This window comes from Arachis hypogaea, chromosome 11 (assembly GCF_003086295.3).
Source record: "Arachis hypogaea cultivar Tifrunner chromosome 11, arahy.Tifrunner.gnm2.J5K5, whole genome shotgun sequence".
NCBI classification, from domain to species: Eukaryota; Viridiplantae; Streptophyta; class Magnoliopsida; order Fabales; family Fabaceae; genus Arachis; species Arachis hypogaea.
The window spans coordinates 44,117,481-44,140,365 of NC_092046.1; the positions used below are offsets into that span (position 1 = coordinate 44,117,481).

The window sequence follows — 22,885 nt, forward strand, 5'->3', positions numbered from 1 at the left end:
TGCCTAATTTTAAGTTTGGTGTCAATTGCATGTTTCTATTTTTCTTGCATTTTTCGAAAAATTCATGCATGTATCTTCATTAATCTTCAAGTTGTTCTTGATGATTTCATTGCTCTGATCTTTAAATTCTCTTGTTTTGTGTGTTTTGTTGTTTTTCTTATGCATTCTCAATTTGTTAGTGTCTCTTATATGAAAATTTTTAAGTTTGGTGTCCTGCATGCATTGTTTATTTGATCTTAGTTGCATTTTTATTGATTCCCATCATCAAAAATTCAAAAATATTTTTTTTAAAACTATGTCTTTTCAAGTCAATAATACAGAGAATTGAAGATTTAGAACATTCAGCAGAGGAATCAAACAGAAAAAGCTGGGCGTTCAAAACGCCCAGTGAAGAAGGAAAATTGGCATTTAAACGCCAGCCAGGGTACCTGGCTGGGCGTTTAACACCCAAAAAGGTAGAGATTTGGGCGTTAAACGCTAGAATGGGCACCATTCTAGGCGTTTAACGCCAGGATGACACTAGAGGGAAGATTTTGTTTTTAATTCACATTTTTTTAAGTTTTCATAATTTTTCAAAATCAAATCTTTTTCAAATCATATCTTTTTCAAATCATATCTCCTTCAAAATCAATTTCTTTCCATTTTATAAAATCCTTGCTTCAATTAAAGATTTACTTCAAAACTTTCAAGTTGTTACTTGCCTATTAAGAAAGGATCAAACTTTAAATTTTAAAATCATATCTTTTAATTTCTTGATAGTCAAGTAATCAACTTTAATTTTAAAAATTTTTCTTTTTCTAAATTGATTTTCAATAATATCTTTTCAAACATATCTTTTCAATCACATCTTTTTCAAAATTAATTTTCAATCATATCTTTTTAAATTCTGATTTCAAAATATTTTTCAAAAATCACTTGATTTCTTTCTCAATCTTAGTTTTCGAAAACCAATTACCAAATTTTCAAAATCTCTTACTTTAATTTCGAAAATTTCTTCCCCTCTTTTCACATCCTTCTATTTAAGGGACTAAGACTCCTCCTCAAGGTACAATTCGAACTCCCTCCTTCTTTATATGTTCGAATTCTCCTCCATCTACCTCCTCCTTCTATTCTTCTTTTCCTCTGATACTTCAAGGAATCTCTATACTGTGACATAGAGGATTTCCTACTTTCTTGTTCTCTTCTCTTTCATATGAGCAGGAACAAAGATAAAGGCATACTTGTTCAAGCTGATACTGAACCTGAAAGGACCTTGAAGAGAAAGCTAAGAGAAGCTAAAGAACAATTCTCTTTAGAGGGCCTAACAGAACTCTTCAAAGAAGAAGAAACCATGGCAGCCGAAAACAACAACAATGCCAACAATGCAAGGAAGGTGCTTGGTGACTTTACTGCACCTACTCCTGATTTCTATGGGAGAAGCATTTCTATCCCTGCCATTGGAGCAAACAACTTTGAGCTTAAGCCTCAATTAGTTTCTCTAATGCAACAGAATTGCAAGTTTCATGGACTTCCATTGGAAGATTCTCATCAGTTCTTAGCTGAGTTCTTGCAAATCTATGACACTGTCAAGACCAATGGGGTTGACCTTGAAGTCTACAGACTTATGCTCTTTCCTTTTGCTGTAAGAGACAGAGCTAGAACATGGTTGGATTCACAACCTAAGGAAAGCCTGAACTCTTGGGAAAAGCTAGTCAATGCCTTCTTGGCAAAGTTCTTTCCACCTCAAAAATTGAGTAAGCTTAGAGTGGAAGTCCAAACCTTTAGACAGAAGGATGGTGAATCCCTCTATGAAGCTTGGGAGAGATACAAGCAATTGATCAGAAGGTTCCCTTCTCACATGCTTTCAGAATGGAGCATCATAGGAATCTTCTATGATGGTCTGTCTAAACTATCAAAGATGTCATTGGATAGCTCTGCTGGAGATCTCTTCATCTGAAGAAGACGCCTGCAGAAGCTCAAGAACTCATTGAAATGGTTACAAATAACCAATTCATGTACACCTCTAAAAGGAATCCTGTGAATAATGGGTCAACTCAGAAGAAAGGAGTTCTTGAGATTGATACTCTGAATGTCATATTGGCTCAGAATAAAATATTGACCCAACAAGTCAATATGATTTCTCAGAGTCTGTCTGGAATGCAAGCAGCAACAGGCAGTACTAAGGAAGCTTCCTCTGAAGAAGAAGTTTATGATCCTGAGAACCCAGCAATGGAAGAGGTGAATTACATGGGAGAATCCTATGGAAACACCTATAATCCTTCATGGAAAAATCATCCAAATCTCTCATGGAAGGATCAACAAAGACCTCAACAAGGTTTCAACAACAATAATGGTGGAAGAAACAGGTTTAGCAATAGCAAGCCTTTTCCATCATCTTCTCAGCAACAGACAGAGAATTCTAAGCAAAGCTCCTCTGACTTAGCAACCATTGTCTCTGATCTAATCAAAACCACTCAAAGTTTTATGACTGAAACAAGATCCTCCATTAGAAATTTGGAGGCACAACTGGATCAGCTGAGTAAGGAAATTACTGAACTCCCTCCTAGCACTCTCCCAAGCAATACAGAAGAGAATCCAAAAAGAGAGTGCAAGGCCATAACCACATCTCACATGGCCGAACATGGAGAGGAGAAAGAGGCAGTGATTCCCACTGAGGAAGACCTCAATGGACGCCCACTGACCTCCATGGAGTTCCCTAATGAGGAACCGTAGGAATCTGAGGCTCACACAGAGACCATAGAGATTCTATTAAATTTACTTTTGCCATTCATGAGCTCTGATGAGTATCCTTCCTCTGAAGAGGATGAAGATGTCACTGAGGAGCAAGTTGCTAAGTACCTTGGAGCAATCATGAAGCTAAATGCCAAGCTATTTGGTAATGAGACTTGGGAGAATGAACCTCCATTGCTCATCAAAGAACTGGATGACTTGACTAGGAAGAGATTACCTCAAAAGAGACAGGACCCTGGAAAGTTCTCAATCCCTTGTACCATAGGCACCATGACCTTTGAGAAGGCTCTGTGTGACCTAGGGTCAAGCATAAACCTTATGCCTCTCTCTGTAATGCAGATGCTAGGGAACATTGAGGTACAAGCTGCAAGAATCTCACTAGAGATGACAAATAATTCAAAGAAACAGGCTTATGGACTTGTAGAGGATGTCGTGGTAAAGGTTGAAGACCACTACATCCCTGCTGACTTCATCGTCCTAGAGACTGGGAAGTGTATGGATGAATCCATCATCCTTGGCAGACCCTTCCTAGCCATAGCAAAAGCTGTGATTGATGTTGACAGAGGAGAATTGATCATTCAAGTGAATGGAGACTCCCTTGTGTTTAACACTCAAGGATATCCCACTGTCACCATGGAGAGGAAGCATGAAGAGCTTCTCTCAATACAGAGTCAAACAGAGCCCCCACAGTCAAACTCTAAGTTTAGTGTTGGGAGGCCACAACCAAACTTTAAGTTTGGTGTTGAACCCCCACATTCAAACCCTAAGTTTGGTGTTGGGAGGTTCCAACATTGCTCTGAACATCTATGAGGCTCCATGAGAGCCACTGTCAAGCTATTGACATTAAAGAAGCGCTTGTTGGGAGGCAACCCAATTTTTACTTATCTATGTTAAATTTCTATTTTCTTTTATTATTTTATGTTTTCTGTAGGTTGATGATCATGTGAAGTCACAAAAACAATTGAAAAAGCAAAAACAGAAGGAAAAACAGAACACCATAGAGGAGATAGTTACTGGCGTTTAAACGCCAGTAAAGGTAGCAGAATGGGCGTTAAACACCCAATCTGGCACCATTCTGGGCGTTTAACGCCAGAAAATGGCACCAGACTGGCGTTTAACGCCAGGAATGGGCAAGAAGCTGGCGTTAAACACCAGAAATGGGCAGCAGCCTGGCGTTTAACGCCAGGATTGGCAGAAAAAGGCGTTTTGCATGCCACTTGGTGCAGGGATGAGATATCCTTGACACCTCAGGATCTGTGGACCCCACAGGATCCCTACCTACCCCACCACTCTCTCTCTTCTTCACCCATTCACCAATCACCTCAATACCTCTTCTCCAAAAATCCCTCACCTATCAAATCCCACCATTCTCTTCACCACTCACATCCATCCATCATAAAATCCCACCTACCTCACCATTTAAATTCAAACCACTTTTCCTCCCAAACCCACCCATAATGGCCGAACCATACACACCCCTCTCACTCCTATATAAACCCATCTTCACTCTCTCATTTTCACACAACCTAAACACCACTTCTCCCCCTTGGCCGAAACACAAAGCCCACTTCATCTCCTCTATTTCTTCTTCTTCTACTCTTTTCTTTCTTCTTTTGCTCGAGGATGAGCAACCTTCTAAGTTTGGTGTGGTAAAAGCTAAAGCTTTTTATTTTTCCATAACCATTTATGGCACCAAAGGCCGGAGAAACCTCTAGAAAGAGGAAAGGGAAGGCAAAAGCCTCCACCTCCGAGTCATGGGAGATAGAGAGATTCCTCTCAAGGGTGCATCAAGACCACTTCTATGAAGTTGTGGCCAAGAAGAAGGTGATCCCTGAGGTCCCTTTTAAGCTCAAAAAGGGAGAATATTCAGAGATCCAACATGAGATCCGAAGAAGAGGTTGGGAAGTTCTCACCAACCCCATTCAACAAGTCGGAATCTTAATGGTTCAAGAGTTCTATGCCAATGCATGGATCACCAAGAACCATGATCAAAGTGTGAACTCGGACCCCAAGAATTGGCTTACAATGGTCCGAGGGAAATACTTGGATTTTAGTCTGGAAAATGTAAGGTTGCCATTCAACTTGCCCATGATGCAAGGAGATGCACACCCCTACACTAAAAGGGTCAACTTTGATCAAAGGTTGGACCAAGTCCTCATGGACATATGTGAAGAGGGCGCTCAATGGAAGAGAGATTCAAGAGGAAAGCCGGTTCAACTAAGAAGGCATGACCTCAAGCCCGTGGCTAGGGGATGGTTGGAGTTCATCCAACGCTCAATCATTCCCACTAGCAACCGGTCCGAAGCTACTATAGACCGGGCTATCATGATACATAGCATCATGATTGGAGAGGAAGTGGAAGTTCATGAGGTTATATCCCAAGAACTCTACAAGGTGGCGGACAACTCCTCTCCTTTGGCAAGGTTAGCCTTCCCTCATCTCATTTGTCACCTTTGCAATTCAGTTGGAATTGACATAGAAGGAGACATTCTCATTGATGAGGACAAACCCATCACTAAGAAAAGGATGGAGAAAACAAGAGAACCTCATCAAGAGCATGAGGAAATTCCTCATCATGAAATCCCTGAGATGCCTCAAGGGATGCATTTTCCTCCACAAAACTATTGGGAGCAAATCAACACCTCCCTAGGAGAATTAAGTTCCAACATGGGACAACTAAGGGTGGAGCACCAAGAGCATTCCATCCTTCTCCATGAAATTAGAGAAGATCAAAGAACCATGAGAGAGGAGCAACAAAGGCAAGGAAGAGACATTGAGGAGCTCAAGCACTCCATAAGATCTTCAAGAGGAAGAACAAGCCGCCATCACTAAGGTGGACCCGTTCTTTAACTTCCTTGTTCTTTATTTTCCTATTTTTCAAAAATTATGCTTTATGTTTATCTATGTTTGTGTCTTTATTACATGATCATTAGTGTCTATGCCTTAAAGCTATGAAAATGATCCATCACCTTTCTTAAATGAAAAATGTTTTTAATTGAAAAAGAAAAAGAAGTGCATGAATTTCAAATTTTAAAACAGTTTAATTATTTTGATGTGGTGCCAATACTATTGTTTTTCTGAATGAATGCTTGAACAGTGCATATTTTTTAATTTGATTGTTTATGAATGTTAAAATTGTTGGCTCTTAAAAGAATGAAAGGAAAAAGAGAAATGTTATCTGATGATCTGAAAAATCATAAAATTGATTCTTGAAGCAAGAAAAAGCAGTGAAAAGCTTGCAAAAAAAAAAAGAAAAAAAAAGAGAGAAAAAAGCAAGCAGAAAAAGCCAATACCCCTTTAAACCAAAAGGCAAGGGTGATAAAAAGGATCCAAGGCTTTGAGCAACATTGGATAGGAGGGCCCACAGGATTAAAATCCTGGCCTAAGCGGCTAAACCAAGCTGTCCCTAACCATGTGCTTGTGGCGTGAAGGTGTCAAGTGAAAACTTGAGACTGAGCGGTTAAAGTCGAGGACCAAAGAAAAAAGAAGAGTGTGCTTAAGAACCCTGGACACCTCTAATTGGGAACTTTAGCAAAGCTGAGTCAAAATCTAAAAAGGTTCACCCAGTCATGTGTCTGTGGCATTTATGTATCCGGTGGTAATACTGGAAAACAAAGTGCTTAGGGCCACGGCCAAGACTCATAAAGTAGCTGTGTTCAAGAATCAACATACTTAACTAGGAGAGTCAGTAACACTATCTGGATTCTGAGTTCCTATAGATGCCAATCATTCTTAACTTCAAGGGATAAAGTGAGATGCCAAAATTGTTCAGAAGCAAAAAGCTAAAAGCCCCGCTCATCTAATTGATACTGATCTTCATAGATGTTTTTGGAATTCATTGTATATTCTCTTCTTTTTATCCTATTAGATTTTCAGTTGCTTGGGGACAAGCAACAATTTAAGTTTGGTGTTGTGATGAGCGGATAATTTATACGCTTTTTGGCATTGTTTTTAGTATGTTTTTAGTATATTTTAATTAGTTTTTATTATATTTTTATTAGTTTTTATTTAAAAATCACTCTTCTGGACTTTACTATGAGTTTGTGTGTTTTTCTGTGATTTCAGGTATTTTCTGGCTGAAATTGAGGGACCTGAGCAAAAATCTGATTCAGAGGCTGAAAAAGGACTGCAGATGCTGTTGGATTCTGACCTCCCTGCATTCAAAGTGGATTTTCTGGAGCTACAGAAGCCCAATTGGCACGCTCGTAATTGCGTTGTAAAGTAGGCATCCTGGGCTTTCCATCAATATATAATAGTCTATACTTTGCCCGAGATTTGATGGCCCAAACAGGCGTTCCAAGTCAGCTCAAGAATTCTGGCATTTAACTCCAAAACTGGCACAAAAGCTGGAGTTAAACGCCCAAACTGGCACAAAAGCTGGCGTTTAACTCCAAGAAAAGTCTCTACACATGAAAGCTTCAATGCTCAGCCCAAGCACACACCAAGTGGGCCCGGAAGAAGATTTCTGCATTAATTACTGATTTCTGTAACCTTAGGCTACTAGTTTTCTATAAATAGGACCTCTTGCTATTGTATTTTTCATCTTGGGACGTTTAGTCCTTAGACCTTTGAGGCTGGCCATTCGTCCATGCTTACACTATTTGTTCTTATGTATTCTCAACGGTGGAGTTTCTACACACCATAGATTAAGGTGTGGAGCTCTGCTGTTCTTCATGAATTAATACGAAGTACTATTGTTTTTCTATTCAACTCAAGTCTATTTCTTCTCCAAGATATTCATTCGTTCTTCAACTTGATGAATGTGATGATCCATGACACTCATCATCATTCTCACCTATGAACATGTGCCTGACAACCACCTCTGTTCTACTAGCAATGGCCTGAATGCATATCTCTTGAGTTTCTAATCTAAGATTGGAACCTTCGTGGTATAGGCTAGAATTAATGACAGCCATTCCTGAGATCCGGAAAGTCTAAACCTTGTCTGTGGTATTCCGAGTAGGATCTGGGAAGGGATGACTGTGACGAGCTTCAAACTCGCGATTGTGGGGCGTGTGACAGACGCAAAAGGATCAATGGATCCTATTCCGACATGATCGAGAATCGACAGCTGATTAGCCGATGTTGTGACAGAGCATCAGGACCATTTTCACTGAGAGGACAGGATGTAGCCATTGACAACGGTGATGCCCAACATAAAGCTTGCCATGAAAAGGAGTATGAATGATTGGAAGAAGGCAATAGGAAAGCAGAGGTTCAAGGGGAACAAAGCATCTTCATACGCTTATCTGAAATCCACCAATGAATTACATAAGTATCTCTATCTTTATTTTATGTTTATTTTCATCACCTTAAACTCCATAACCATTTGAATCTGCCTGACTGAGATTTACAAGATGACCATAGCTTGCTTCAAGCCGACAATCTCCGTGGGATCGACCCTTACTCACGTAAGGTTTATTACTTGGACAACCCAGTGCACTTGCTGGTTAATTGTGCGGAATTGTGACAAAGTGTGATTCACATTTAAGAGCTCCAAGTTCTTTGGCGCCATTGTTGATGATCACAATTTTGTGCACCAAAGATCAAACTAATTAGTCCCTTGACTTTCCTTTGCTTTAGTAAAGGTCAACTAAGTGGAATTAAGATTCAACTTTCATTATTATTGATAAGGATAACTAAGTCTAGACTTCCAATTTCTCATACCTTGCCAAAAGTTTATTTTACAGTTATTTATTTATTTTTAATTGCCATTTAAATTATTTGTCATATTTGTTCCTCGTTCTTGAAACCCCTAATTTACAATCTCCATAACCAATAATAAGAACATACTTCCCTGCAGTTCCTTGAGAAGACGACCTGAGGTTTGAATACTTCGGTTATCAATTTATTAAGGGGTTTGTTACTTGTGACAACCAAAACATTTTTACGAAGAGATTTCTGTTGGTTTAGAAACTATATCTACAACGCGACTATTTTTATTGAAATTATTTACTAGAAAAAACCTATTCGTCAGTGTCGCAGTGAGGTCTTCTAAGGTGAGACGAAGAAGAAGACGCAGACCGGAGGGCGGCGGTGGAGCGGTGAGTGACAGAGTGAGGTGAGGTGAGGATGTGAGGTGAGGTGAGGGGGAGGGTTAGCCGTTGTGTATAGGGGATTAGGGTTGGGGGAACAGGGATGGGGGGTATTAGATGTCTGGTTCGAGTCTTTCTTTCTTTTTTTTTGTTTTGAAAAACCAAAACGATGTCGTTTTGGCAAGTAACTTTAAAAAAAAAGCTTTCGAACTGGACGAGTGAACAAAAATTTTCGGTTCTCCAGTTTTCATTAGAACCGGACGGTTCAGCCCGGTTCTCTATGGTTCTGTTCCTTGTCCGATTGTATTGATCAACCGGACCGACTAGAGATCCGGTTTATCGATTTTCCAGTCGAACCGGCTAGTTCGGTCTGGTTCTTACAACTATGAATGATAATGATCCTTAACCCTCAACCCTAGTCAAGGTCCTTTTTTTTATTGGAATCCATTATCTCTCTTAGTTAATCGATTTAATTTATTTTTAGTTTAATTTAATTTCTTTTTATGTAGTTGTTACTTTAATTGTTACATTTTATTCCTTGCTTATTTAGTTGGTTCTTTAATTGCCTTTTATTCTACTTACTTGCAATTTAGTCAGTAATTGTACTTTTGATTTCTAGTCAATTCAATTTACATTAGTTGCAAAAAAATCTCCCGAATTCTCATAGCCAATGATTATTCACTCTATTATAATTCCAAGGGAGGACAGCCATTGTTTGAGTTTGTGATATCTTTTAACTATACTTTAATCATGTTGAACTCTAGTTTAAAACTATCTACAACAAACTTTGAGATTTTTACCTTGAAATTTTCTAAACTAATTCTTAGCACTCATCAAATAACAACCAAAAGAGTTATTAAATGCAAAATTACAAGAATGTTCAATATCTAGCAAATAATTATCTAAAACACTCTTAACATGTAAGATATGATTATTCAAACAATTAGCATAACTCATCACATAATCAACCTTTTTAAGAAACAACTTAGCAATGTGTGTGAAAACTTTAATATTCTAACATACAATTAAATGTGTCATTATATTAAATCTGTTCACAATAAAAATAATGATATGTTTATAGTTTCTAACCCTAGGCAAGCCAAATAAGAAATATCAATTTAACTATGAGTAGAAATAATTAAAGGAAATGAACAATTAGGGGTGTCAAAACTCTTCGAGGCGCGGAGATCCCCGCGGATAACCCCCCAAATGGGATTCAAAGGTGGGAAATTTTTCCTACGGAGACGGGGATGAAGGGCAAAATTCTCCCGATAATCCCCGAATTTTATGAATTGTCCCTATTAATTTACTTATACTGTTAGTTTCTTAGTCATTTCGCATGCTCCGTGTATGTATATATATATATATATATAACAACCCTAACCTTAATTTGTGATTTCTCCTTTAGCGCTATCCCTGTTATTCTCCTTCATTCCTCACCTCTCAGTACGGCCGTTTGAGATTAGAATAAGGACTTTTCTTTCAAGGCTACTGCCGCCACTCTCCCTACTCACTGCATCCTCCCCTACATCAATAGTCGTGACCCCTCACTCGGCCACTTTCTACTTTGTCAGTGTCTCTAATCTGCTACTCTTTGCTCCCCTGCCGTCTTTGCTCATGACCTGTTTCTGCTCTGCCATGACTCTCATCCATTCTTCATTTGTCGTTGGTTGCATCTTTTTCTTTGTTTTTCGAAGTTCGTCTCTTTTTTTTTCTGCCACTCTCTGTGTTCGCTGTGTTGTCCCCTTCGATAGTGTTTATCATCATCCCCGTCCCTTATCTGTTCCTCATCCTGTGTTTTTCCTATTTGATTCTCTGCCTTTGATGAATGTTATGTTTTAGGAACTTTTTTTTGAATTATTTAATGTAGTTCTTTGTTGAATGTTGCGGATTAAATTAATTCATGTATTTTAATCCTTTGTTAAATTCTATGAATATAATTATTTCATGTATTTCAATTTCATGTTGAATGTTGTGAATATAATTATTGTGTTTGGTGTTTACTGAAAAAAAAATTGACCTATGTTTTGATGTATTAATTTGCTGAATATGTTAGGGAGATGGAAAATGGGATCCCGCGGGACTGCAGGGAATGGAGATAGGGGTAAATGTTCCCCCACAACGGGGACCAACGGCGGGGATGGGAGCAAATCAGGGTTTAGAGACGTGGATCAGGGAGGCATCCCCCGCCCCGTTGACAACCCTATGAGCAATATATTTGACAAACTTTGATATTCAACTTGCTTACACACAATACAATCAGAATAAATTTTTTTTAACACTCCTACATCTTTGAGGCCAACAAAAATTTATAGATAACATATCTGAGATTCTCTTTATTCTACAATGGCCTCTTAAAAATCAATATTCTCAAAAGCAACATATATAAAATAAAAGTCAGATTTATTTGAATAAAAGTTCTTTATATATTCAAATACTAACAAGTTAGGAGTAAGAGTAATCATTAGATCATATTTTTGGATAACTTATTAGTAACCATATACTCTTTATCTTGTTCAATCACATATGAGAAATAATCAAGCAATTTGTCCACTTTCTATGCCTCTTATTCAAGATTCTTTGAACTATCAAATGCACAACATAAACACCTTGTCATTTGTTGTGTACTTGAGATATATTTTATGTAATTTATATTTGCTTAGAAAATAATCAAATTGGTTGTCTTTTTTTTTTCTTTTTCTGCACATTAATACCTTTAAAACTAATCACAAAAACTGTAGAACTTTGAAAAAGTGTCAAGGAAACAATAAGCAATTCATGTTTAGCTTCAATATGAAAAATTAAAGACTCTTTGGATTTTAATGACATTACTGCACTCTTGTCTAAGCTAGCATTTTCTAGATCTCTCTTACAAGTGTGTTTATTGTTCTCAGTTTCTTTTTCTCTCATTAACTACTCCTCCCTACTATTCTCTTTCTTTCTCTCAAAACTCTCTCTTTTACTCAAATATTGAATCTTCTTCTCTTAAGTTCTTCTCTTTTGTCTCAGGTTTTTCGAGTTGCTCACATCCCAATGGCTATTTTGAGAACTTTTGCACCTTTGGTTCTTCCAAGTGCACATCTCCATTTGTAACATACTTGACAAATTCTTCCACAACTAGTCTTGAAGAAGAATTAAACATGGAATTAGAAGAACTCTTCTTCTTATGCTGATTTATATAATTTTTCTTGAAATTTGCAACTATGAATTTTGCCATATTCTCAAACTTTGCTTGTTTAAAATCCCTTATAGAACTGGACTCTGAAGAAAGTCAAGTTGCCAAAAATTGTTGTTGCTTCGTCATCTTAATGGCCAAATTGACTAAATTTTCCATTATTTCATCGTGATGTTATTCAACTTCATCAACAGTTTATTAGTTTAATCCAACAAAAATTGTCCCATAAGAACTTTAGAACTCTTTTCAACATTTGTTACACCCTATCACCCTAAGCTTTACCTCTAGCCGTAAAGCAAAGGGCGACAAAGCGCTACAATAGTTTTAAAACTCATATAATAATGTATATTCAAGAGATATAACACACTAGAAGCCTGATATAAGGCATAAGAGTTCAAAGATAGGTAAACAGAAGAAACAAATCGTGAAGCGTTCACACACGATAACCAAAGCATAAAGGTAAGAAAAAATATTATATATATATATATATATATATATATATATATATATATATATATATATATATCCAAAAGAAACCTAGTCATAGCCCACGGAGTTTAGGCCGACTGGTTAAAATAGATACAATAGAGTTTTTGAGTGTTAAAATGAATACATCCTGTCACTCAAACTTTAAGCCTCCAAGGTAACAAGTACAATATACAAAAGTGAGAGAATAACTACATCAAAATGAACAAAATGCAAAAGAGAGCCATCCTCTGCAATGTCACTATCCGCAAACTCGCCGAGGTGGATTGCAACCTGCATCTGAAAAAAATAACAAAATATGGTATGAGAACTGGAGGTTCTCAGTATGGTAACAGTGCCCAATAGATAAGATATAAGGTTCTGGGAAGCCAAAAGGCAATCCTAGAACTTCAAACCGATATAAAGTATAATGAAAATTTAAACCATAAAAAGGTTAACTAACATAGGAGATTTCTAAATCCCATCGCCACCGCCTACCAAGCCTCCTCAATCCCAGTAAAAAACACAAATAATGCAAGCAAGTAAAACACAAGTAATATACATATACAACAGGTAATTCAGTTAGCATTTAAACATGTTATACAAGTTGGCATAAAGCAAGTAAACAAAGCAAACAAACACATAAGAATTCACATGATGAATGCATGTCCTATTAGCCACGATATCACTTATCGGTTCAACTGCCAACCCAACATATCTCCTTGGAATGTTGCCTTTCGGTCACGAATAATTAGTACCCAGGAATACAGTTATCGGCACATTATCCAGGGATATAGTGCCCAACACACTCTTGTGACTCGAAAGGATGCGAATGGGATACTCTGCCTCAGACCTCACATCTGAACGTAAGCGAGATTAACCACCGTCCATCCTCCCGAGATTAACCACCGTCCTTGCTAGGCGCATAGCGACTTACTAATCAAACACATCAGAATACATATATCCAGTCACAGTGATCACTGCCATTCTCATCATGCCCAACTCAATTATTCATTTGTCTCAATACATCATCATCTCAACACTCCACCAATCCACTCAAGTCATTTTATCCACAGACTTCCCAAACCTAAGTCACCGTCTCTAATCATATAATAGAAATATTTAACTAAGTCCACTCAATGAGTTTCCCTTGTTCCAAAGACCTAAATACTAGCTAAGGGATCCTAAACAGTAATTATAAAGGTTTATAAAGTTAGAGGAGTGATTAAAAGCACAAAAATCACATTTTTAGCAAAACAGGGGTCATGCGTACGCATGCCCATTCTCGCGTACGCATGTGTGAAATCTTGACAATGTCATGTACGTGTGCATCGTCTGCATACGCAAGCATTCAAAAAAGAAAAGGGTGTCCGCGTACGCATGCCAACGGCCGCGTACGCGTAAGTGTAAAAATGGCAACCTCGCGTACGCATGCCCTATTCCGCATATGCATGCCACCCAATTTTCAAAAAATAAGCTGTTTTGCTGCAGAATTCAGTTTTTCACACCAAACTTTAAACGCTCATAACTTTTTCGTTTTAAATAATTTTCCACCCGTTCTTCGAACGACATAAACTTCACGTACCCTATTTTTATTCAAAACATGTTTCGTTAAATTTAGGATTTCGGAAGCCAAGTTATGGCTCGTTAAATTTCATCAAAATCAAAGTTTACCCAAAATTTGCAAAGTCATTTATTTTTTCAAAATTCAAAACTAAACCAATTCAACAATTCCGAAAATCAACATCAAAACACTAATACATGCTACAATTACTCTTCAGTTACCTTTCAACCATTTTCATACCTATTTTACTCAAATTTCTATCTTCTCCACTCATAGATCGATAAATCCAAAAATTCTCAATCCAAGCATACAACTCAACAATTTTTCACAAGTTTAACTCATCGCAAGCATTATTTATCAATATATCATCATCAATCCTCATAAACCTCAATAATCATCAACAATCATCATCAACATCAATAATCCTCAACAATCATCATCAACATCAATAATAATCAACAATTAACATCAATTCAACCATATCCTAAGGTCCACTAGCTTAAGTTGCCCACAACAATACATATTATTTAAGGAAAACCAAAATCATACCTTGGACAATTTTTACACAAGCACAAAATCACCAAAACACAGCCACCAAGCTCAATCCAAAAGCTCCAATTCTACCAAGTCAACCCTAATCAATAAGAATTCAAGCTATATCCATACATTTTACCAAAATTAACACTAGGGCTCATAGTATTCAACTAAACATAAGAGTATTATGTTTTCTTATTTTATCCACTATAGTTTGGGACAAAACCCAATAAATTTCTAATGTTATATCACACATAAACAACAAAATCACAAGAAATCCCAATACTCAAAAGTCATTTTTGAGTTTGACATAGAACAGAGGAATGGAATATTCAATTAGAGTTTCTTATGAAATTTAATTAGATGAAATCAAAGAGCTCAACGAGAGCTTCACGTGGCTGCAAATGACACGCAAATCGGAGTTCTGGTGAGAGAGATATGGCCAAATGAAGAAGAAGATGAATAATGTTACTTTGGGGTTTCTCTCTTCTTCAATCTCAGCAGCTCTCTCCTTCTTTGTGTGTGTTTTGAGGCTGAATGGCCTCCTTAAAGTGTTTATATATATTAGGCTTGGGCTCACTTGAGTCCGGTCCAACCACTTAGCATTTTTAGTTCGTTTGGCCTAACTTTGCGCCAAAACCTTTAAAATCAGCGCCTAAGTTTTAATTTTAAATATTTTTCTAAGGATTTATATAGTTTATATTTTTCTTACACACTACCGGATAGACTTAAGTCGATACTGCCGGCTAAATTACTGGTATGCGCTTTTACACATTTTTCCACTCGAAAAAATCCGCTGAATCTAAATTTCACCTTTAAAATTTCTAATTAATATTCTATGTTTTGAACCTATTTCGAACAATTAAATTATTATTTTATTTTTATTAAACGGTTAATTAAATTCTGGTTCTTACATTCTTCTATCCTAATTAGAAATTTCGTCCCCAAAATTTAGGATTTACTTGAGAATAACTCGGGATAATCCTTCCGACATAAATCGAATCAATTGCTCAAAGAAATCCAACGACACTCGGTTCTTTGATAACAAATCAAACCCCAAAATCATCTCCAACCCAACCATTGGCAAACAGATTAAGTCATGAATAAAGAGCCTATTCTCTATCTGAAAAGGTATTTGCTTACAGCCTAACCTAGTCACAACTGTTTGAGACGAGGTATGCACATGCAAATCGAAAGTTAAATATGAGATTTTCAACCTCAGCTCAGTAGCCTTATAAAATGTAATGAACGAATGTGAGGCTCCCGTGTGATATAATGCAATCAATGTTTTGCCACCAATTAAACACTTACCTCTCATCAGAGGATCCGACTTAGTAGCATCATTGGCATTCACAGTAAATACGCAACCTTGTTGTTGGTTTGGACCTACATTCTAGTTTCTCCCACGAGGGCAATTCCTTGCCATGTGTCCAGGCAATCCACACGTAAAGCATCCACCTATACCCAGCTTGTGCGAATCATATGTTTGAAAATGTCCGCAATGGTCACAAGTTAAATCTGGAGAAGTTTTACTTTATTTATCTCTTCCTTTCGCCTGGTGAAACTGGTCATAATTGGTCCTCCTGAAGTTTCCTTGACCTTGGGGTTGTTGAGGGGCAAGTCCACCCCTTTTAAAGTTAAGGGCTCTCGGTGGAAAATACTTCCCACGAACTCTGTTGTTGTTGCCTCCACGAGTATCCTTTGCCAAAGCCACCTTCTTAGCACAATACTCAACAACCCTTTCCTTGTTTACCAACTTAGAAAATCTCCAAATCTCCAATGGAGTCACAACACTCATAATATTCTCCCAAAGACCTCCCTGTTACTTAATACACTTCCAACCCTCATAGGACTTAGGGACACTCTGGCATACCCTTGAGAACCTATAGAGCTCCTCAAACTTATTGATATACTCGACTATAGACAAATACTCTTGCTTCAGCTGCATGAGTTCTAACTTTCTAGCCTCCCTCACTGACTTCGGAAAATACTTCCTATAGAAAGTAGTCTGAAATAACTCCCAAGGAATATTCGCATTGGAACTCTCATTGCCACCAGTGTGGAGCTTCTCCCATCAGTTGGTAAGCTGCGAATTCTACGAATTAATTATCTGGGACATGTTGAGTCTGCAGTGCATGCTCCATGGCTTGGAACTAGTTGTCTACTTCAGTAGGATTTGTCGTTCCTCTGAAAGTCAGGGTTAACTTTGAGAAAGGAAGCTAAAGTCATCGAAACACCTCCCAAGTTATCTACGGTCCCTTCACCATTTCCATTCCCGGATGGTTGTCCCAACTTTTTCGTAGCTTGCGTTGTCGCAGCAGCACTCGCTTGCATCGAGATAGCTAGGTTAGTCATTGCCGCCATGAACTCGGCATGATTATCAGCCGGTTGATTATCCTCGTTATCTCTCTATGTACATGATCGACCTCGTTCACAAGTTGTCATTCGGGGTCCTGTCCATACCAAACAATCGATATCAAGGTGATCAATCTCAATACCTCAAGCTTAGTACTTCAATTATCCCAAAAAGGCACTCACAAACAAGCATGCTATGCATATCAAATAGATATCCTAAATAGCATGAAAAAAATGACCTAGAGTATGCGATGAAGCACAATCGATCCATCCCTCAAGCTCACGAGGACGGATCGCTTTGATACCACTAAGTGTCCCTATCACCCTAAGCCTTACCACTAACCGTAGAGCAAAGGACGACAAAGCGCCACGATAGTTCTAAAGCTCATACAATAATGTATGTCAAGAGATATAATACATTAGAAGCCCGATATAAGGAATAGGAGTTCAAAGATAGCTAAACAGAAGAAACAAATTGCGAAGCATTCACACACGATAACCAAAGCATAAAGGTACAAAAAAAGATTATAGATACAGGATAAACAATACATCTGTATGTGTGCGTGCATGTGCGCGTGCAATGTATATATGCAAAAGAAAGCTAGTCATAGCCCGCAGAGTTTAGGCCGACTAGTTAAAATAGATACAACAGAGTTTGAGTGTTAAGACGGATACATCATGTCTCTCAAATTTTAAGCCTCTAAAGCAACAAGTACAATATACAAAAGTGAGAGAATAACTACATCAAAATGAACAAAATGCAAAAGAAAGCCATCCTCTGCTCTGTCACCATCCACAAACTCACCGAGGTGGGTTGCGACCTGCATTTGAAAAATAACAACAATATATAGTATGAGAACCGGAGGTTATTAGTATGATAACAGTGTCCAACAGATAAGATATAAGGTTATGAGAAGCCAAAGGCAATCCTAGAACTTCAAACCGATATAAAGATTCAACTTATGATAAAACTTTAAACCATAAAAAGGTTATCTAACTTAAGGGATTTCTAAATCAACAAATCACCACTGTCCCACATCCTTTGCTAACATATCCCCCATGCGATCACATCGCCAGCACCTACCAAGCCTCATCAATTCCAGCAGAAAACACAAATAATGCAAGTAAGTAAAACACAAGTAATATACATATACAACAGGTAATTCAGTTAGCAATAAAACGTGTTATACAAGTTGGCACAATGTAAGTAAACAAAGCAAACAAACACGTAAGAATTCACATGATGAATGCATGTCCTATTAGCCGTGATATCACTTGTCAATTCAAATGCCAACCCGACACATACCCTTGGGATGTCGCCTTTTGGTCTCGAATAATTGGCACCCAATGGATATAGTGCCCGGCACAGTATCAAGGGATAGTACTCGGCACACTCTTGTGACTCGAAAGGATGCAAGCGAGATACTCTGCCTCAGACCTCACATATGAACGTAAGCAGGATTAACCACAGCCCTTGCTAGGCGCATAGCGACTTACCAATCAAACACATCCGAATATATATCCAGTTTCAGTGATCACTGTCATTCTCATCATGTCCAACAATCTCAATTATTCATCTGTCTCAATACATCATCATCTCAACACTCCACCAATCCACTCAAGTCATTCCATCCACAAACTTCCCAAGTCTAAGTCACAGTCTCTAATCATATAATAGGAATATTTAACTAAGTCCACTCAATGAGTTCCCCTTGTCCCAAAGACCTAAATACTAGCTAAGGAAACCTAAACAATAATTATAGAGGTTTAGAAATCCAGAGGAGTGATTAACAATACAAAAATCACATTTTCACCGAAACAGGGGTCATGCGTACGCATGTCCATTCTTGCGTATGCATGGGTGAAATTTTGACAATGTCGCGTATGCGTGCATCGTCCACGTACGCGAGCATTCAAAACAGAAAAGGGTGTCCGCATACGCATGAGTGTCGGGCAGAGGCCAATGCTCGCGTATGCATGCCTTGTTCCGCGTACGCATGCCACCTAATTTTCAGAAAAAGTTGTTTTGCTATAGAATTCAAATTTTCACACCAAACTTCAAACAAGCTTAACTTTTTTGTTTTATATCATTTTTCACCTGTTCTTCGACCGACGTAAATTTCACAGACCCAATTTTTATTCAAAATATGTTTCATTAAATTTAGGATTCCGGAAGCCAATTTATAGCTGGTTGGAATTTGTCAAAATCAAGGTTTTACCCAAAATTTGCAAAGTCCTCTATTTTTCTAAAACTCAAAATCAAACCAATCCAACATTTCCTAAAATCAACATCAAAACACTACTACACACTATAATTACTCCTCAATTACCTTTCAACCATTTTCACACCTATTTTACTCAAATTTCCATCTTTTCTACTCATAGATCGATAAACTCAAAAATTCTCAATCCAAACATACAATTCAACAATTTTGCATAAGTTCAACTCATCACAAGCATTATTCATCAATATATCATCATTAATCCTCATAAATCTCAATAATTATCAACACCAATGACCTCAACAATCATCATCAACATCAATAATCATCAACAATCAACATCAATTCAATCCTATCCTAAGGTCCACTGGCCTAAGTTGTCCACAACATACATATTATTAAAGAAAACTGAAATCCTACCTTAGCCGATTCCTACACAAACACAAAGTTACCAAAACACAGCCACCAAGCTCAATCCAAAAGCTCCAAATCCACCAAGTCTACTCCAATCAACAAGAATTCAAGCTATATACATACAATTTATCAAAATTAACACTAGGGCTCATAGTATTCAACTAAACATAAGAGTATTACGAATCCTTACCTTATCCACTGTGGTTTAGGATAAAACCCAACAATTCTCCAATGCTATATCATACCTAAACAACAAAATCACAAGAAATCTCATTACTCAAAATTCATTTTCAAGTTTGACATAGGAAAAAGGAATAGAGGTTGGAATTCGAGTTTTTTTACCAACTTTGTTTAGATGAAATCAAAGAGCTCGACAAGGGTTTCATGTGGTCGCAAATGGCACGCAAATCGGAGCTCTAGTGAGAGAGATATTGCCAAATGAAGAAGAAGATGAATAGTGCCACTTTTGGGGTTTCTCTCTTCTTCAATCTCAGCAGCTCTCTCGCTCCTTGTGTGTGTTATGAGGCTGAATGGCCTCATTAAAGTGTTTATATATGTTCGGCTTGGACCCAACTTAGGTTCTGGTCCAACCGTTTAGTGTTTTTGGTTTGTTTAGTCCAACTTTGGGACAAAACCTTTAAAATTAGCGCTCGATTTTCAATTCTAAATATTTTTCTAAGGATTTCTACCGTTTTTATTTCTTTTACACAGTTCAGACAGACTTAAGTCAGTACTGCCAACTAAATTACCAGTATGTACTTTTACATATTTTTCTGCAAAAAATTATATTTTCACACTTCAAAAAATCTGCTAAATCTAAATTTCACCTTTAAATTTTTAAATTAATATTCTAAACTTTTGAAACTATTCTAGACAATTAAATTATTATTTTATTTTTATTAAACAGTTAATTAAATTTCGGTTTTTACAATATTTGCCATGCTTATCAGATTTAACAACTCCTTGTGGTACTCCATTAGAAATTTTAATCCTTGTTTCAACCTATGAAGCTTTTCAAGAAACTTTTTATAGTGTCATGATGGCACAAACTAGTTCGTCATAATTTTATTCATCTTCTTCCATTTGCAAATTAGAAATTCTCTTTACCTTCTTATAGATCTACCTAACTCATTCCACCAAATATAAGTATTATCCAAGAATTTGGCTTCTACCAATCTAACATTCTTTTACTCGGAAGAGTTGTAATATACAAAAATCAACTCTACCTTTTTTTTTCATTCAAAATAAGCTTTAACATTATTCTTTTCTTTAAATGCAAGAATTTACATCTTGAAAATCTTTTTTATATGAGATTTCTTCATCGTCACTATTACCATTATCAATCCTCATTTATTCTTATTTGAAAACCTGCAAAAAGAATAATGAAGGCCTCACAACACTCTTCCCACTATATAACTCGAATTTGGACACTCGTGTATGAATTCATTTTGTGACTTTTTTTTCTCTTTTGAGCTCACCTTTCTTGGATAGCTTTAAACAAGTTACACTTTAAAAATTGGGAAAAAAAAACCAAACTAAGGTATTTTTAGTGATAGACACTTTGAATTTGATTAAAAGCTCAAATTATGTGGCAAAGGATAGAAAACAAAGGGAGGCACTTTGCTAATAGAGTTTTAGAGACATTAGAATAATTCCAATTCTAATTGATACCCTAAAATAAATTGTAGCACATATAAATTATTTGGATATTTGAAAATTAAAATCAACAACTTTATTAATTGTATGACATTCTCCTTTTCTTCTTTTTTTATTGCACTTTTCAAGAACATTACTTTTTCATCTTCTTTGAAATTTACCTTTTTATTTTCATTCTTTTTTTTTCTGTTTCTTTGATTTTTTATTTTTTTTTCTGAATATAACTCTAAAGTAAAATTGTAGAAACAAATACGTGAAAATAAAAAAATTAGACTAGGACCCTAAACTTTATAAATAGATAAGAATTTACCTACGATTAGTAATTAATACCAAATAATAAAGAAAAATAATCCAAGAATAGAAGCCACAACGGAAACAATAAGAAAGATAGATTTTTTCTTGTAGATCCTAAAAGATCTGTTCTTAGCAACTTAAGTAATTAAATGGATTTTCCAATGATAAAAAAAATAACCTACAAATTGAATAAATAGAAAAAACAATAAGAGAGATAAATGAATGAAAATTTCCTATTTAGTCATAGTGTGATTTAAAACCCTGATATCTATATATATATATATATATATATATATATTAGTATAAAAAAGTTTTATATTGATAGTTATAAAATTAACTCAATTTTTTTTTGAAATAGTTAAATCTTAATTCTAATTATTAATCACAATATCAGTATTTTCTTCAAATTATATGTAATAAAAATTTGAAGGAAGAGAAATGAAAATATAGATTAAAAAGATAAGCGATGAAAATTTAAAACTAAAAAGCCAAAAAAATATGCATATAATAATAATATATATTTTATGTGAATAATATTACAGAATCATCTTTTAATTATATTTAACTATAAATTTAATATTTTTTATAATTTTTTAAATTTATTTAAAGTATATTATTTTATTAATTTTATTTTTTGTAAAATAGAAAAGTAGAGAGATAGAGAATGAGAGGGAAAAAAGAGAGAAAGACAAAGAAGAAGAAGGAATAAAGGAGTTTGTTAATTTTGGAGAAAAATTATTTTAATTGTAATAAAAAATATCTCATAACACATTTTATTTTGTCAAATTAGTAATATAAAATATAAATTATGAGTTATATATAGAGTAAAAAGCGTTGAGAGAAATAGAAAAGGAGAGAGAGATAAATAAGAGGATGGAAAAAATGAGTTTATTAATTTTAGAAAGAAATATTTTATCTCAATTTTAGTAAGAGAATATCATGTGATACATTTTGGTTGTTAAGTTAGTAATATAATATAATTATATTTTGAATTTCATTTTAATTATAATTAGATAATATTATATTGTATATTTTGATTAGCAAATTTATAATTAATCATTCATAATGATATATAAAAAAGATAAAATGAATAAAAAAATAAAAAAATAAAAATAATTCTTTAATTTTATAAAAAAAATTGATTTTAAATATAATAAAAAATAACAAATTTTAATAATAAAATTAGTAATATATAATACACAAGATACGAATACAGCTAATTTTGTTTTCGAATAGAGTCGTATAAAATTCTAGTTTTCCAATTTTACGAACTTAGGAGGATATGAATGAAGATGTATTTATAAGATTGTAGGTTCATGAACCTGGATGGGTCAATTTGCAAGTATCAATAGTCAATAGTCAATGAAATTTTAGGATTTTGCATTCGTGGGTTTAGAATAATTTGGTGATGGTGATTTATTATTAAGCAAAACTTTATTAT

At 35.9% G+C, this 22,885-nt stretch overlaps 1 non-coding gene across 1 annotated transcript; it reads right to left on the reverse strand.

Annotated features, from left to right (window-relative positions):
- Positions 1–1,735: 1,735 nt before the first annotated feature.
- On the reverse strand, positions 1,736–1,843 carry LOC112724191 (small nucleolar RNA R71). The gene has a single exon (XR_003163366.1). It is a non-coding gene; the product is annotated as a small nucleolar RNA R71 (small nucleolar RNA).
- Positions 1,844–22,885: the final 21,042 nt, after the last annotated feature.